The sequence below is a fragment of the Syzygium oleosum genome, unplaced genomic scaffold (genome assembly GCF_021117445.2).
Source record: "Syzygium oleosum isolate NSW1041296 unplaced genomic scaffold, Sole_v2.1 Sole_v2.31, whole genome shotgun sequence".
Classification (NCBI taxonomy): Eukaryota; Viridiplantae; Streptophyta; class Magnoliopsida; order Myrtales; family Myrtaceae; genus Syzygium; species Syzygium oleosum.
In genome coordinates this window covers 1,322,563-1,335,480 of record NW_026607515.1, presented here as the reverse complement: position 1 = coordinate 1,335,480, position 12,918 = coordinate 1,322,563, and the positions used below count along the sequence as shown (strand labels likewise).

The following is a 12,918-nucleotide window of genomic DNA, read 5'->3' as shown; positions in this document are numbered from 1 at the left end:
TGTTTTCCACCACTGTGAAGTATGTACGTGGATAAATGTCACTGTCATGTTTTGAGACTCTTCAGAGAGTCCAGTGTACGGAGGAAAGCGTGTTTTCACAGACCAGCAAAAGTGAAACTTTTGTTACCCAACTAACTCGTTTGTATAGCAATACCAATGGTAATCGAGGACTATTTTCATTTCCCCCCGAAAGTTTCAGGTATTAAATTAGCATATAATATATTGCACCACAAAGCACAAACAGAAGTTGGGTCCATGTGAATTTAAGCAGAAAATGACAAAATTAGAGTGGACCACAACACTGACTAAACAAAAACAACCATTACAATAGAACTAAACGTTAGTTAATTACTAGAATTAAGAAATACATTTCCTATCCTTCTACAGCTTTATTCACTTCCAGCAATCTTTTTCTTCAACGCTTCAATATCACTGGCCAATTCCTTTCTGCTTGACTGCAAACAAGTAGCAGAAATTGGCATCATGTGGCTCACTTGAGAGGGAATGTCTAGACAGAAGATGCAACGCACTGTGCACTCACGTGCACTCGTCCCGAATCTCTCTACCACAGACACGGTAGAGAATAAACCATCAGACTTCAAAAGAACCTAATGATGCTTCCATCCAGGTCTAATTTTAAATATGTCATTCTCAGAGCATTTCCATTTCATGCAATCAATACTATACCAAATAGTCATGCTATAAGTTGCAGCCCGAATATCCTAGTAAATATTGCCTTAACATCTAAAACAAGTTCGCTTTCATGTACCAATACCTCTAGAGAACTTCCATTATATTTTATCTGCTCCACCAACAAGACAATGTTTTTACATAAAGTATATTGTCAAGAACACTCTGGATCCACCGCAAAATTGAGTCTTTTGCCAATATTATCTTGCCAGGAGTAAGTGAAAATGCTCCCAGCAGAGAAATGGAGCATAGATAGCCAACTTTACCTTAAAGAGTAAATATCTGTAGACAAACTATCCTGTGTATCCAAGACCTACCAACTCCATGACCTTTGGCAGCTGTAGGCAAACAATGTCAGGAGAGGTTTCACCACTAGAAGACAATCAAATTTGTGGCAATTTCTACAGGTAACTAAAGCTTAAGGATCATCCCAAAATTTTACTACTTATGGACCTTTTCTTTTGCTCGGGATGTTACATAGACACCTTAAATAAGTTCTCACTTGCAAGAACAGAAGAAAACCAAACCTACCAAAGGGACCGAGTTGATAGCCTCAACTACAATGGATGACAGCCAAACAGCAATTATTGCTCCACCACCATAAAGGAAGACTGTGGATTTGTCTTCAATAGCATCCCACTGTCAAGTTATCATCTAATGTCAACAATTTCTATCAAACAGGGGAAAGTGTCTGGACGACAAGTGCAATATTTTAAGGCCCAAAAACATCATTTTAAATGAAAATATGTTGATGCTGTCATTTGCTCAATGTTAAAGAATCGACTAGGTCAACTTAACCCCACTTAACTCCAATCACTAGACATCATGATCATGGAGTGCTGTAGCGAGCTTACCTCATGAAACGTTTGCAAGAAATAATGCTTATCGCTTTAGATATATTACAAGCCATTTTTTCCCTTTGTCAGGAACCATCAATATATACCATTTAGATGATATCAGACAACAAAATAACCTCAATGGGCTAAAATCAGAGGAAGAAAATAAATTCACTTGAGAAAACTTTTTAATGTTTCTATTGTGCTGGGTGTGTGAGTTTTCATAATCCAACACTGCAGAGTAATAGCACCCTAACCTTCTGCTTCAAGTCAGAAAACATCTCTCCAACTTCAACAGGACTAGATGGCTCTTCAGAAGAAGCTCTGATCTGGATAGACTTGAATCTGTTTGAATCTTCAATGATAGAGAGACCGTTAATTCAATGTGCCCGAAAAGTAAAACGTTCATAACTTTGATAAACTCACCATCATGCGAAAAACACAAGTATCTGAACAATTTGGAAGAAAAAAAAAATTGTGATTAGATAAGGTCATCTATGATTTTTCCAATTCAACCAGATTAACATATGTAGTTCCTCATATTTTTTCTGCTTAAAATAATGCCTAATGGCGCAGGATGGTCAAGGCAGCAGAAACTACTTATCAATCAATGAAATTCCGAAACACCCAACACGCCATAGTAGCATAGTAAGAGCAAGTACTTTGTCTTCAGCGCAATCAAGGGCTCTCCTTTCACCTCTGATGCAGTCGGTGCATATCTAATTGAGTGCACTGATGGACTGAAAACAGTGATTTTTGCTAGTTACATGGACATGGAAGTCTGCTGATGTAAGGATTAACGAATTTTGCTCAGGTCCCCTCAACATTGCTAATGTCACAAGCAATAACTCCATTCACAAAGCCGCAGCTAGTGCTTCTCTGTCCCTATATGTGAATTAAAACCGAACCGTGGAACCCACATAGCAGAGCATCCCCGGGCAAAAACACTAAGAAGGCAAAATGACATTATTCATCTGCTATTCCACAGATTCAACTTTAGACTCTGGTCACTCCAAATGTAAATAATCAGGTGTACTCAAAGCGAAAAGAATGTCTTAAACCCGAACTCAAAAGGAACAAAATTAAGTAGCGAGATAACTGCCCCAACTAGCAACAAATCCAATTAAGTAGCGAGATAACCAAGATTCGCTTTCCCGGTATTGTTTAATTTGTCTTTTTCTACAAGTCAATATGAACCATACTTAGTCAAACAGAGCTGATTAATACCGAAATTATGTCGCCTACTACAACACTTGGCTTCAAAACTGACGAAAACTCAACACCATCCAAACCATACTCGAACGAGGGGAAAATTTCATTTTAGTACCCAAAGTGGGACCTTTTTCTCAATTTGGTACCCAAAGTGGACATAGTCCCAAATTGGTACCCAAAGTGTCCATTCAGTCTCAATTTGATACCCAAAGTGCCCATTCAGTCTCAATTTAGTACCTGAGTTCGCCGACCGGTGAGCATTGGATCGGCCGGTGAGCTCATGTATCAAATTGAGACTGAATGGGCACTTTGGGTATCAAATTGAGATTGAATGGGCACTTTGAATATCAAATTGAGACTAAATGGACATCTTGGGTACCAATTTGGAACTATGTCCACTTTGAATATCAAATTAAGAAAAAGGCCCCACTTTGGATACCAAAACGAAATTTTCCCTCGAACGAGAAACTAAACTGAACAGTAAAAAAGGGTACGAGGAACTCTGATGGATGGAGACAAATGGGTTCTTCAGATTCTACGCTTTCTCAGCTACCACAGAGAGCATTACAGGGAACCTTCGAGAACGAGCTCGCCACCGACGTCGGCAGGGGTTCCAGGTCGACAAGCTGCTCGACTTGATCTTCGCCGCCTACGTCCCCAAGTTCCAGGCGGAGAAGCTGGTCGGCCTCTTCGGCTTCTTCAGGCGGTGCCTGTCGTCGTCCTTGGCGGAGGCGGTGCTCCTGGCTTCCCTGTCTAAGCTAGAGGTCTCCGTCATGCGGTATTACATCGTTCACGCCGTGCGGTCCGGGAGGAGGGACAAGGTTTTGGAGTTCTTCGGGACGAGCGGGAGTGATCTGATCCGCAGGGACCAGGATTGGACTCTGTGGTTCGGTAGGTCAAACAATTAATTTTTATTTTTTTTTGCAAGAATTTCGTTCGTTGCTCTCGTGAATTTTGCATTTTTCGAGCTTGGTTTTCAGCTATACCGTACGTGAAGAATCCAAGCTTGGATCCTCAGTTTCGGCTCTACTTTTCGAAGGACTGGTACGAGGCATTGCGTGTTGCTGTGAGGAATTTCTTTGATGAGATCTTCAATGGCACTCATATCCTTGAAATCGCGTGCATATGCATATCGCCGTTTCTTATTATCAATAGTGCCTCTTGGGCTCTAGCTTTTAGTTCCATCTGCTGTCATTACACGTGAATGTGATGACTTATGTGGGAGCAACTTTTGAAGTATAGATAGATGGTTGGTCCTGATGATTAAGTAGAAGTTATGGAGCTTTCTCTTGCTGCAATTCAGACAGCTGGGGCTTTCACCAGCCGCATTGCAGCCATCCTCTCGATGTCCTGGCGTACCGACTTTTCTCTGTACTAAACCAATCGTTTTCAATTCAAGTGTCGCCATTATTATTGTCAAATAGATGGTTGGCCTTTTGGTAGACGGCGACTGTCTTTTTTCATTTTTCTGATTCCCATCTTGCGAATGGAAAATGCATGAGTACTTACTGTGAGTTTAGCAAGATTTTTCCTTAACTAGACCACGCATTCCGGCCTTATTGACCATCAGTTTGGAGAAGAATACCATCAGCCGTCTCAAAAAAGAAATCAAGCAGCTAAACAGTAAGTTAGCACAACTTCAAGCTCTATTGGAGGAAAAAGAAGCGCAATTATGCCGATCAAGGAGGTAAGTCGCTGTCTGTCTTTTTGTGGTAAACTCTGTCTCTTTTTTTCACCTCAAAAGTTATGGGTCTATTGCCTGCACCATTTTCTGATAATATTTTTATCGTTGTGATTGTGCTTGCAAACAGTCATGCTGCATCAGCAATGGATGCTAGCATAGCTCGGAGTAGTTCTTCAACTCTGCCAAGTGGTGTGCTTGATGAAAATATCGTATCATCACGAGATAATCAAGACACCTATAATCATGCTACTCCCAATCCGGGTAATAGAGTGCTGTCCCAGGACTTGGTTGGTGCTGCAAAAGCCAAAGTCGACTTAGAATCTCTAGCAACACCATCTGGTCATGTTACAACCTCTCTAAGTTTATGTAGTGATAATGGAGCTGGTGGTTCCAGTCTAATGCTCCAAGATGGTACCATTGGTAAATTTCTATTCTGTATATTTTCTCTGTTTGTCTAAGTGCAGATTAGTGGTGTTGGACAAGTTTGCACAAGTGCACAATCCTGTAAGGTGACCCCTAAAGTCACGAAAATATCTTCATTCCATTTATCACCATAATATCTGTAATGATTGGAATAGTTGCATTACAAAGTTATGCATGGTAAGTAGTTGCTTAATGCATTGATCAGAAACTGGAAGAGAAGTAGAGGGAGAAGAAGAATTCGCTGAGGTGAAAGTAGACTTTCAGGTAATTCTGTCAAGCTGATTGAATTACATCTTTTGGACTAACACATTACACCTTTCATTGGTTAAAGTGTTCTTTGGTAGTGGCTCTCACTCTGCAACTCCATGAACTATAGGAAACATTTTTGGGCCATACAAGTCCAATTACTCGATGCCGCTTTTCTGCCTCTGGGAACAATATTGCCAGTGCATCCATGGATGGCACAGTCAGGTTCAAATTGTCATTTTGGCTTATATAAGCTTTTCTCTTTGAGCCATTGCCAGTTTCAAACTTATTTTCTAGTTTGGATTGATCTTCTTTGTTCAAATGAATAAGCTTTTCTCTTGGGGCATCTATGCCTGGATAGAATAGGTACTGCAAAAAATGGTTTATTGGCATACGTCCTAGTAGTAAGCTTCTTGTTCAAAACTATCTTCTATTTCTTCAACTATTTGGTCGTATCTGATGTTCTTCTTTTACCTCTTTCATGCATTTCTATTCAGAATATGGACCTATGACTCATCAACTTCAGCATCAAGAAATGCAACTATTTACTGTGGGGCAGAGATAATGTCGCTTGACTGGGAGTGTAAATCTGATCGCTTGGTATGATATGCATCTTAGTCCAATAGCTTGGCTCACCAACAAATGTTTCTTTAAGAGATACCTTTCATTAAGACCTTATTTCTTTTTTACTAAAGCTTCTCATAGGAACTGCTGATGGAGGAATTAAGGCATGGAATGTTGACGCAAAAAGAGTTGTCTGTGATCTCAATACCACAGAGGCTTTTCCAAGGTTTTAAAACATGAGTTGTGATTTTGTACTTCTTCCATTCTTGCTTCTTGACATTTGTGTTGTTCTGCAGTGTCTTGGATTTGAAATGTAGCCCGGTAGAACCAATTTTTGTTTCTGCTGCGGCATCCAGGTATTAATTTTTCCCTTCTGGTACTTGGGGAGTTTCTTTTTGTTGCGTCTTTAAAATTGATTCCTTCATTGGCCATGGATTTAATACAAGTTTTGCACTCCATATGAGGATTAGTTTGTGCAGTTTTTCCACCATTTAGTTGTTTTCATTTTCTCTGGGAACTTTTTTTAAGTCTATTTGGTTTAAATGCTTCCATTCTGATCTTAAAATAGCTGACATGGTTCTACACATGCTAGATCTCATGGATCTTCTCTGTTGCGAATGATTTTAGTCATATGTAGGTTAGCAACCTTTGGTGGCTCTAGCATAAAACTCTTCAACTAAAGGGAAAATGAGGTTATGCAGTACGTTAATTTGACTACAATTGATGTTGCTATTCTGTGAGTGAACTTTGAGGCTATAGGTGACTTTACTATCCTTTGGATGAAGTGTCACTGGTTTAAATAGAAGATACAAAAGTAATCTTGTTGAGTGCCGAGACATATGAGGCCCTTTATCTTGGCATGCTAAAAGTCAGCCATACTCCTTGCTGCCTAATGCAAATGTCCAGGTATTTCTCTTAGCAGAACTTAAAGATATGACAAAACCTAAGCTAGTGTATGACAGTGCCTGCATGTTCATCAGGGGATAACATATCTGTCTTTAGCAGAACAAACTTTTTCTTGGAACTTTTCAGAAATCTGTTCCATTTCAGGTTGATGCATTTGCAATGGAGATTATTTTCTTTATAGATGCACTTGATAATAGGTATCTTTTCCTTTGTAGGCATGTTTCTGGTCATATTGATGACTCGGCTTTTGCTTCACTAACTGTATGGAACATGAAGACATGGAAAGCAATGGTATGTGTTTTTCTTGTTCCTGGAACAACCTATGATTGAAGTTGCTAATTTATCCATTGTCCTTTGTGACTGGACAACTGCCTGGTTTTCCTGAAGACAGTCCTTCCTCTTGGTGAAGATCCCCCTGCAATTACTTCTTTGTGCTTTAACCACAATGGGAAGATTCTTGCTGCCTCTGCCACGGATGGAATGATTCACATGTTTGGTAATCTTTTAGTTTCTACAGCAGTGATGACAATGGAATTCGAAGCAAAGACACATTGATTTGTCTTTGCATACCAGACAGCCTCATCTTCCCCTCCCCCTCCCCCTCCCCCTCCCCCTCTCCATATCCATAATCTTCGAGGAGGAGAAAAGGGAAGTTCTGAATTTTCATGAGCTTATGTGGACCTTGTTATGTGTTGTAGCTTGGATTCATTGAAGAAGACATATTGCTTTGAAATTACCATGAATTCATTTCTGTTGATTTTGAAGTGTCATCATCTTCTGTTTCTCCAATATGTGGCCTGTAGACTAGTAAATGTTAGAAGGGAATGCTTAAACTAGCCATAGACATGTCTGCCGGTCTACAAATTACAGGGTGGCCTGCACATGATTGTGGTATAAGCTCCATTCTTTTTGGAGCTGATGAGACGAGCATATTTAGTTTGGGTACAGATGGAAAGGCGAGTACATTCTCTAGTTATGATTTGTGGATTCATATCTTGGATGCATTGAACTTGAGTATCCATTAAGTTCATTCCATCCCACATCTATTTATGTTTATTCATGGCATGAAATATCAAAAAGTTGATGGTCTTGCCATTTTAGGTCCTTGAGTGGAGCTTGCAGAAACAGGGTCATGTTCTGTGGTCAATCAATTCAAAGAGGTATCGGTTGCGGACCACATATTTACCTTAACAACCATAATATACTTTGATATGTGAGATTTCATGGTTCTTGATGTCACTAGGAATGTCAAATTGATTTCTCAATTTTATTTATGCATTGGGTGGATGGATTCTTGAATCAATTTCCAATAGAGTGAGGAATTGTCCTCACTGAATGGGACGATCCTCATGTTATGCTTGCAGCTCCAGTCACTTAAGACATGAAATGGCTCTAGATGCAAATGGAAGGAGATTGTTAGTAAATTCTGGTTCAGTAAGAGCGCCCATATACCAGGTAACCTCTCTCTCTCTCTCTCTCTCTCTCTCTCTCTCTCTCTCTCTCTCTCTCTCTCTCTCTCTCTCTAACATACACAGAAACGCTGTAGGAAGGCGATGAATAAGGGCTTTTAAGCTGCCTATTTTCTATACTTCTCATTAATAGTGCTCTGATCATTGGTTTCAATGTCTATTTCTTAGAAATGATGTTAGCTCATATCTCATTTTTTTTTTTATTTGGTTTAGACACGTAGTCGGGCAAGTGGTTTGAGAACTCTCCCGCACAGTGCTTCTGTGACAACGGTGGATTGGCACCCAACCTTGCCCATTTTCTTGACTGGATCGGCTGATAATTCCGTTCGGGTGACATCCATATTATGAAGGCAGGTGCTTTACTCTTCCATTTTCGAGGCGTTTGTTCTTGTGATTGATTGTATGCTTTTGGTTGGATGGATGATTGTTAGATTAATTTTGCTCCTTGATTGGTTTAGCAATTAGTAGTCCCCAACTCATTCTTGTGACTCAGTTACAGAGGTTATCATAGGCTCATATGTATCATATTGAAATTTATCTTCACACCTGTAATAAGTTTGTAAGATAACCTTTGATATGATAGATTCAGATTGCTATTATGATTGTTGTCTGCATCTATCGTTTCCTTTTTTCTTTTTCCCTCTTCACATCCGTGTACGAAATATGGAATGGAAATCTGTTCACTCTTTGTTTTGAGTCAATTCATTTACTTTTTTTATCAAGAAAACTTGGTAATCAGTCAAGTTGTGGCCTGGGGTTTACATCATGGAAATGTTTTGAGCTCTGAGTTTCTCCTCCGAATTTCAGCCAGTTCTATTGGAACTGACCTGGAATAGAACTGGCCTGGGTCGCTTGTTCTATTAATACATTAATCCCATTCGAGGAACATGATGCCTTTTAGGCTAGTGCACAAAACTGTACCAAGATCACTTCAACTAAAAAGGAGCTCAGGTGACAAGATTGTGGTCACAAGGATGATTGGTTCAAGTTGCGACAATATCGGGAATGGAGATTCTGTAAGGAAAAAGGAAAATCAGACAAATTAGGGAAGAGTAATGGGTTGAGTCTAAAAATTGCATCAGTGACCTGTAATCTAGCAGTCATCAGCTCACTCTTCATGTGCTTTCGGTTCTCGCAGCTTGCGCAGGTTTTTCCAATTTCTGTTGCCGAGTTTTGTTACGATCTAAACTTGCTCACTTAGTTTCACGAAGTTTATTGATCAGGTTAGTATCATGTCACTTGTCTCCCTCGAGATTTTCTCAGGTGGTGGCTACATGCCGTTCATACTAGATGTCCTGTTGGTCTTCATGTGCTGACCATGCCAAGACCGGCGATAGCTGATTCTTGCACCTTTAACAGGTCCTTTTCACTGCATAAGGAAATTTACAAGGAAATTTACGCATAATTTGATAACCATTATCCAAACTAATCATTACACGTAGAATTCGATAACTAATGATTGATTTGAATGGACGGGAATGTTGCACTGTCGGTGCGCCTAGAATTCTCTCGAGTTACATAACTAATAGTTAAGAAAACATTCTCTTATTTATGGCATTGTTTAAGATTAACTCCGCCCTTTCATCCTAATAGCATTTTCCGCTCGTGCTTCTGTGCTGTAATCGCGCCTTGGTCATTCCACTTGTGATTTACCCGTTCCGTTTTATCTTCTCAGAATCGGCAATAGCAAAAGTAGTTAAACAAGGTGAGTGCGCACTAACATGATGAAAATTTAGTACGATGCTTAAAACGTCATTTTCAATCACATCATCGTGTCTCCAATCCTCTTCGGCTCGGGTTCATTTCAACCTAAACCAACACCATACAATAATGCACAACCTCTTGAGCGGCTCTGAAAGCATGTCACTAAAGTAAAATCCGTAAGATTTTTTGGGATGCTGTGATTGATAGCTTTAACTCGGTCTGGCGCATCAAATCAGACTGAGGGGGTGTTTGGTTCAGCTTTGAGCCTCTACAGCCCCTTGGAAGAAATATGAGGTTTTTGGTTCAGCTTTTGGGACTTCATTGGCCAAATGCTAGCGTTTAAAATGCCGAAAGCCCAAAGCTGGTAGGAACCTGCTTTGGGCTTTCGGCACTCTCGGAATGCTACAGAAGCGATTTAATGACTTTTTTCTTCTTTCCAATATTATTCTCACTGATAATTATGTGTTCCACTTTTGCCCTAAAAAATTATCTTCTTCCTGAAGCTGCCTTCGCCGGAGCTGCAATGGGTCGAGCGACCCAGATTTGGCCAACCACGGTCGTGCGACCTCGCATTGCGCATCCTCGACATCGCACATCCTTGGCTCGCCAAGCGATGGTCGTCCTCGGTGACCCCAGGCGCCGCCACCTGGAGTCGCGCGACCCCGCCTAGGGTAACCCCAACCTCAGGCGACGGTTGCTGGCGCCAGATCTGGCTCGCCGGCGGTCGCCCGACCTCGAGCAATGGCCGCCGGTGCCAGATCTGGCTCACCGGCGGCTGTAGCCCTTCGTCGGCTCCGGCGAAGGGTAGGATAACCTTTTTTTTAATAAAAAAAGAAAATTCCCAAAGCCTTTTGTTAAAAAAACTTGTCAAACACTATTTTGGCCAAAGTAGCTTCATAAAAGATTTTTTACCAAACGTCATTTGTATTTTCTCAATGAGTTTTAACCTAAAGGTATTTACATTCCCCCGAAACTCATTTGCAAAGTTAAACCAAATGGGCCCTGAATTCTCAGATCCTGTCATGAGTATGACACGAACGTGATAAGCATTTTATCTGAGAGATATATGCCAAGCTTTATTCCAATTGGAAATCACATGTGTAAAGTTTCAACCATTCAATTAACCCTGCTAACCTTTCAGATTCGAGTGTATCATGAATTCACGATCATGACGTTCTCGCATCAATACAACAAATTTGTCTGTTTTTCCCCCAATAATTTTATCTTGGTCGGAGATCTAAAGTCACGGGGTGCTTCTTCTATAAAGAGTAACCTTGCCTCGCCACACACCGGCATTCCTAGTTCAAACCCACGAATTCACGCAATTAGTAGTCCCCAACTCATTCTTGTGATTCAGTTACTCATAGGCTCATATGTATCATTGTTGACACCCAAAATTACCCCTAGTGGGAGTGGGCCGTTCACAAGTTACAGATGATGTAAAGTACGGCCCACATGGCGAAAATCTGAAAAAGGCCGCAAGTCAGGCCCAGAAACATTGAGAAGACCTAAGGTAATTATCGACAGGACACATCATAGAGGTGTCGACAAGTTTAAAATCACGAGCCTTGCACGTGATATCGATGAGTTCAAGATCACGAGCTTTGCACGTGACGTCGACGAATCCAAGATCACGAGCTTTGCACGTGACGTCGACAAAATTCAAAATCACGAGTTTTGCACGGAATCATATGGTAATACGTGGTGAAAAATTCATTTACACGTGTCAAAAGGTAAAGATATGACCGTGGGCGTGAAGATCAAGGAAGGTAAAGAATAACAAGAAATAAAGAGACACGTGGAAGAAAATTAGCTATTACGTGATGACCAAGGAGCGTAAGCAATGTCGACAAGTCTGGAAACAGTTAAAGCGCGAAACGTAAGGAAGTGGAAAACAATTTTCAAGGAGAAGTGTTCGGTCAACAGTTATCAAGCTGCTCTATAAATACTCAAGGATTTCCAACGTAAAAGGGACCCTTTTTCGCAAACAACACAACATATCTTTTATCTAGCAGTACTTTTAGCACATTAGGAGTAGTTTTAGCTGTAATTTTCAGATTCTGCGTCGTAGATTCAATTCCGGCAAGAGTCTTTATCAGGTTCAACATTGTTGATTAAATTCCAATGTTGTGCCATTAGTTCAGCGTCGTCGATTAAATTCCGGAGTTGAGCTTGGAATATAGCTGTTGATTAGATTCCAGTCATATTCTCCCAAATTACGTCATTGATTAGATTCTGACGTACCTTGAATGGTAATACCGCATATTAGTTGTGTCGTTGATTAGATTCCGACATAGCTTGGTCTCGGTATTTGCAAGTTGTCATTTCATTGTTAGTATTATCGAGTTTGGCATCATATCGAGTCGGGGTGTAAGATCTAAATTGGGATTAATAAACGCATTTGACATTCTCTGTCCAAGCTTGACTCAAGACCCTAGTCTCCCCTAATAAAACCCGAAATGCAGCGTTCGGTGAAAGATTTTCGACGGAATAAAAACCGGCGAAACAATCGTATTGAAATTTATCTTCAGACTTGTAGTAAGTTTGTAAGATAACCTTTGATATGATAGATTCAGATTGCTATTATGATTGTTGTGTGCATCTGTCGTTTCTTTTTTTCTTTTTCCCTCTTCACATCCATGTACGAAAACTGGAATGGAAATTTTTTCACTCTTTGTTTTGAGTCAATTCATTTCCTTTTTGTTATCAAGTAAACTTGGTAATCAGTCAAGTTGTGGCTTGGGGTTTACATCATGGAAATGTTTTGAGCTCTGAGTTTCTCCTCCGAATTGCAGCCAGTTCTATTGGAACTGGCCTCGATCGCTTGTTCTATTAATAAATTTATCCCATTCGAGGCAGATGATGCCTTTTAGGCTAGTGCACAAAACTGTACCAAGATCACTTCAACTCGGAAGGAGCTCGGTGACAAGATTGTGGTCACAAGGATGATTGGCTCAAGTTGCGACAATATCGGGAATGGAGATTCTGTAAGGAAAAAGGAAAATTAGACAAATCAGGGAAGAGTAATGGGTTGAGTCTAAAAATTGCATCAGTGACCTGTAATCTAGCAGTCATCAACTCACTCTTCATGTGCTTTCGGTTCTCGCAGCTTGCTCAGGTTTTTCCGATTTCTATTGTCGAGTTTTGTTACGATCTAAACTTGTTCACTTAGTTTCACGAAGTT

General features: G+C 40.4%; 2 pseudogenes; one reads left to right on the top strand and one right to left on the bottom strand.

Annotated features, from left to right (window-relative positions):
• Positions 1-193: 193 nt before the first annotated feature.
• On the bottom strand, positions 194-1,900 carry LOC130135317 (protein CURVATURE THYLAKOID 1A, chloroplastic-like; annotated as a pseudogene).
• A 1,357-nt stretch (positions 1,901-3,257) lies between these two features.
• On the top strand, positions 3,258-8,644 carry LOC115669456 (uncharacterized; annotated as a pseudogene).
• The last annotated feature ends 4,274 nt before the right edge of the window (positions 8,645-12,918 follow it).